The following is a 5,111-nucleotide window of genomic DNA, read 5'->3' as shown; positions in this document are numbered from 1 at the left end:
TGGCTAACTGTGAGAAGAATGGAAATCTCAGAAGAGTTAATTATGCTCATGCGAAACCTACACTTGGATCAGAAAGAAGTTAGAACAGACCAAGGAAATACTACATGGCTCAAGATCAGGAAAGGTGTGCATCAAGGATACATCTTATCTCCATTCTTTTCAGTCTATGTGCAGAACAGGTATTTCAGAAGGCGGGGTTTCACGAGGAGGAATGTGGCATCAGGAATCATCAACAATATGCATTATGCAGATGACACAACTTTGCTTGCCGAAACTAAAGAGGACATGAGGTGTTTGCTGCAGATGGTCAAGGAATGTAGTCTTTAGTATGGACTTAACATCAAGAAAGCAATGATTCTCATCACTTGACCAATCAGCAGATTCATAGTGGACAGAGAAGAAATTAAGGTTGTTGATAACTTCAGCTTGCTTGGTTTCACAATTAACACTCTTGGCATCAGCACTTAGGAAAATCAAAAGACGAACTGCACTGGAAAAGTCTGCTGTCAGAAAGCTCTCTAGAGTACTGAAGAGTAATTACGTCAGTCTGCAGACTAAGGTATGCCTGATCCAGGCCATGGTCTTCACAATTACTTTCTATGCATCTGAGAGCTAGACAAAAACTAAGGATGGCATAAGAAGGATTGATGACTTTGAGATGTAGTGCTGGAGTAGAGCGTTGAGCATACACTGGACTGTCAGGAGAACAAGCAGGCCTGTTCTGAGAGGGTGAAACCAGGCTGCTCCCTGGAGGCAAGGATTTTGAGGCTCAATCTCACAAACATTGGGCACTTGGCCAGGAGGGACCAGTCCTTGGAGAGGCACATCATGATAAGAAGACTAAGTGACTGAAGTAACGGGATTAGGTCTGTTAGAGATGATGAGACTGGCTCAAGACAGGGCAGATTTCAGAGCTAAAGTACTTATAGGGTCACTATGAGTTCCAGGCAACTTGGCAGCACATAACAACAACAAGAGTCATACTTAACAACACAGTGGCTCTTCATTTGTAACAAATGCCTCACATAATAACAGTAAGAGAAACAATGTGTAAGTGTGGAAGGACCAAAAGTTCTAAAACAGAGAAACACTGAAAGTTTTACACCTGCTGTAAAACTAGTCCATTAAAAAACAGTAAGTTTGGGGAGGTGCGGGGGGGTGGGGGGAGGATTGTGTACCAATGAGGGAGTTTTTCTTTTGCTTTTCAAGGAGAGGAGCAAATGGGGGGGGGTTGTGCGGGGAGAAGGGTGCAACAATGAATGAATGAAATTCCAAAATCTCTGTAGATGTTCATTGAAATGAAAAATAAACAAACTAAATTAATAAAAAAAAGTAAGTAAAGTGCAGCGATGAATGAATGGAAATCCAAATTCTCTGTAAATGTTCATTAAATTATTAAAAAAAAAAACAACACAAAACCAGTAAGTATTTTCACTCCACTGGGTGGACGCTCTGTGACAGTTCTCTCTGATGTGTCTTTCTGCTGAAAAGACCAAAATATCCCCATTGTCAAATCATTTTTGCTACCAAGACTGTTCTTATATCATTGTCGTTGTTGTTGTTAAGTGCCGTCGAGTCACAGGCGACTCACAGCGACCCTATGAAGGAGAGTCCTCAACGCTTCAGTGCCTTTCATCCTCTCTCCAAGTTCATAGGGTTTCTGGAGGCAAGCTATTATGGAAGTGGATGCCACTCCTTCTTCCAAGCTTGTTCTTATATATTGAAATTATAAATCTTAATGATTACAGGCCAATAGGGTTAGTGAAGCTTGTCTCAGATAAACATGACTACTTAAGCAAGAAAATTCATAATCATTATTAATAATCATTTCAGATGTATCAGAAAGTACAATCACGTTCCTGTTTTCCCACTTAAAAGCCTGAGCTCTCTCAGTCAATCTCACACAAATCTCTGTGGACGTGCAACTGTTTAAAAAAGCAGCCCTGACATTTAATCCACTGCAGAAAATAAATTTGTCAGTTCTAAAATCTAAAAGTCACAAGGTAGTGTGTTCTTCAAATTTTACTGATGATACATTTGGAATACTTGGGATACTGGCTGTTCATAAAATCACACAGCCATCTGCCAAGCTTACTAGTAGAATGGTTATTTTAAAAGCAAAAGCAGGAGCGCAACAGGTGGCGGGCGAGGGGCGATGCCGCCAGACCCGGGATGGACAAGCTGAAGAAGGTGCTGAGCGGGCAGGACGCCGAGGACCGGGGCGACCTGTTGGAGGTTGTTGAGGCATCTTTGTTAAGCTGGGGCACCAGAATAAAAGGCTACATTGCGTGTTTTGTTACAGGAATTCTCTGCTCACTGCTGGGTACTCTTCTGTTGTGGGTTCCTCGCAAGGGACTGGTCCTTTTCATAGTGTTTTATACCTTCGGTAACATTGCATCACTTGGGAGCACCATCTTCCTCATGGGACCAATGAAACAGTTAAAGTGAATGTTTGAGCCTACACGTTTAATAGCAACCATTGTGATGCTGTTGTGTCTGGTACTTACTCTGTGTTCTGCCTTTTGGTGGAAAAACAAAGGACTCGCCTTCATCTTCTGCATTTTGCAGTCTCTGGCCATGATGTGGTACAGCCTTTCCTTCATACCATTTGCAAGGGATGCTATGAAGAAGTGTTTTATTACATGTCTCGCCTAACACCTGGCCAGTTTTGCAAAGCTTTGGGAGGCACATTGGATGGAGGCTGGTGGACAGTTGTGTAAATATTTTCTAAACCTCTGTATTACAGACACGTGCCTTTTAGCTTGCAGCAAACATGTTACTTAATGAATCACACATTGCTTTTTAGCAGTGATGGTATGTTCCTAAACCCAAGTGTCTAAGGTGTGGTGTGAGAGGTGGTTCTGTATCATGGAGTGGAGTCTTCCTCTGGCGTCTCTTTCCTCATTGGAGGGTGTCCACTGAATCTTCATAAATAAAGGCCTTATTAAGAAGCAGCAGATAAGCTTTGGGAGCCAGTGATTCCCAGGTGACAGCCGGCAGCCCCGTTGGGAGACTGCAGAAATCCAAGAATAAGGAACTGAGTTTCTGGCCACGAGATGGGCTGTTAGTCCATCACCACTTCCTCACAGCATGGACACGCAAAAGTGATTCTGCCTACCAGCAGCAGCTCGCAAGCCTACCTGAGGAAAGCCTGGCTTAGAGTGAAGCAGAAAAAGAGAATCTGAACCTCAACACTCTTGCTGTTCTGATTCCACACCTGACTTTCAAATGCCTTTTTTTTTACCATTCAGTGCATATGCTTTTGCTCCTGAGTCCTCTCTCTTCCCTCATCCAAACCCCACACATATCTTTACCCACGATTTTCTGGATGTAGACTGAGAGAGAAAGTAGCTGCAGCAGCAAAACACTACTGCTTCCTTTTGTCCAAGAGCAGATACAGGAAGTGAAGTAACTTGCAGTTCTTTATTTGGTTCCCTCCCTTTATTTAGAAATATTTTAAGGAGATTTTCCATTCTGCCCTGGAGTGGGGCCAGTAGCATGTCACAAGGACATAGGCATGCTTGCCCAGTGTCCATCCCCAGCCCAGCGTTTGCACTTCAGCTTGTGCTAGAAACCCTGGCTGGGTGTGGGGGGGGGGAGGGGAATGCTTCAGCATGTGCAGAGTGCTACTGTGTCTAACTATATCTGATCCTTACGAGAGCCTGTTGACAAAGCAGAAGCCTCCATTCACTGTGCCCACAAGGAACTACTAATCTGTTTCAAGGCCCAGTCAGCAGCAGAGCTAATCCAGAGCCTGGGTCAGCTGACCTTTGTGACCCATTGTTTTTCTGGTGTGTCTCTGAAGAATCATCTGTAAGCCTGGGCCTTTTCCCTTGCCTCCATCACCCTTTGAAAGCTTTGTCCCACAGGCTATTCAATGGACCCTTGTGTGTCATTTTAGCTCTTTGCTGCCTGGCCATCCAAGTGCCATATGTTGATCAGCCAAATTCTTGACATTCCAGGATCCCTGGATTTGCCTTTGTACTCCTTTGCTGGGTCTTTTTGGTCTTCCATGGGTTGCTCAGTCTGGGTATTTCTTCTTTGCATCCTCAAACCAAAACCACTTGTCCACTGATTGTCTCCTTGCTTGTGCCTGCTTGCTAAACATTCTCATTTCCTAAGTCTTGGCTCCCTTTTGTTGTAGCCAAGACCTCAGTGTTGTAAGCCTTTTCTTTTGAACTGAGAATGTATAATCAAGCATGAAGAGGTCCAGAGGAAAGGAGCCAGCCTTCCCAGGTCCTTTCTACCTGGAGGTCTTACCTACCTTCAGGCCTTTGTGGGCTCCTTTCCCATCCTAGGAACCTCTGAAGGCCGTGTAGTTTTGGAGAGGCTCTGGTGGAAGGAGGAGGTTGGGAGTGTTCATGGCTCCTATTTAGAGCTGCTGTGAAGATAGACTCATCGCTTATGAGCTCCAGCCAGCCTGCAGAAGTTCACCGTTCAGGGGAACTGGAACCTAAAACCCTCTGTACCCTTTCTGTTGGCAGGACTTTGTTAGATGTGGGTTCTCTGAGTGCTCCCGAAGCCGTGTAGCCTGGTGGCAGTGAGTGAAGGCTTTGCAGTCAGGCAGCCCTGGATTCAGTTGTGTTTAGTGCTTGTGTCATATTGGACAAGTTAACGTCTGGTTTCCTCCTTTGCTCAGATATCTTTAAAAAAACTGGGGAAAAAATTGTGAGTAACAGTTTCTACTGTATTGCTGAGGATATTAGTTGAGATACTGCTGACTTTTGAAGATGAGCATTTCTGACCATTTATTTAACAAATATTTGTTTAGTACAAGCTGTGTGCTCTGCAGTAAACATGTTGCCACATACTTAGTTTATTGAGTCTGTTTCACTGTCAGTTTCTAAGACGGTAAATCTTAATGAAGGCTGAGCACTAGTTCTTTCTCCTGGAGACAACTAAGTGGGGTTCAACTGCCAATCTTGTGTTTAACAGCCCAACACTTAGCCTCCTGTGCCACCAGGGCTCCTTACAATGATTATTATACCGATGTTCTTCAATCTTTTTTAGTAGAGAACAGGCTCAGAGGTTAAGGAGGCTGTACTAGATCTCACCAGCAGAGGGCGATAAGGAGTAGTTAGAGGAGATCAGTTTTAAGATTTCTGCTTTAA

The 5,111-nt window shown here is 44.0% G+C and overlaps 1 protein-coding gene and 1 pseudogene across 1 annotated transcript in view; one reads left to right on the top strand and one right to left on the bottom strand.

Moving 5' to 3' along the window:
* APLF (aprataxin and PNKP like factor) overlaps window positions 1–5,111 on the bottom strand; it is a 128,463-nt gene that overhangs the window by 108,814 nt on the left and 14,538 nt on the right.
* On the top strand, window positions 2,173–2,655 carry LOC102866261 (annotated as a pseudogene).

Source organism: Elephantulus edwardii, unplaced genomic scaffold, assembly GCF_000299155.1.
Source record: "Elephantulus edwardii isolate Elephantulus edwardi_28Jun2011 unplaced genomic scaffold, EleEdw1.0 scaffold00011, whole genome shotgun sequence".
NCBI lineage: Eukaryota > Metazoa > Chordata > Mammalia > Macroscelidea > Macroscelididae > Elephantulus > Elephantulus edwardii.
Note: the sequence above shows the minus strand (reverse complement) of the source record. Positions and strands in the feature narration are given on the sequence as shown.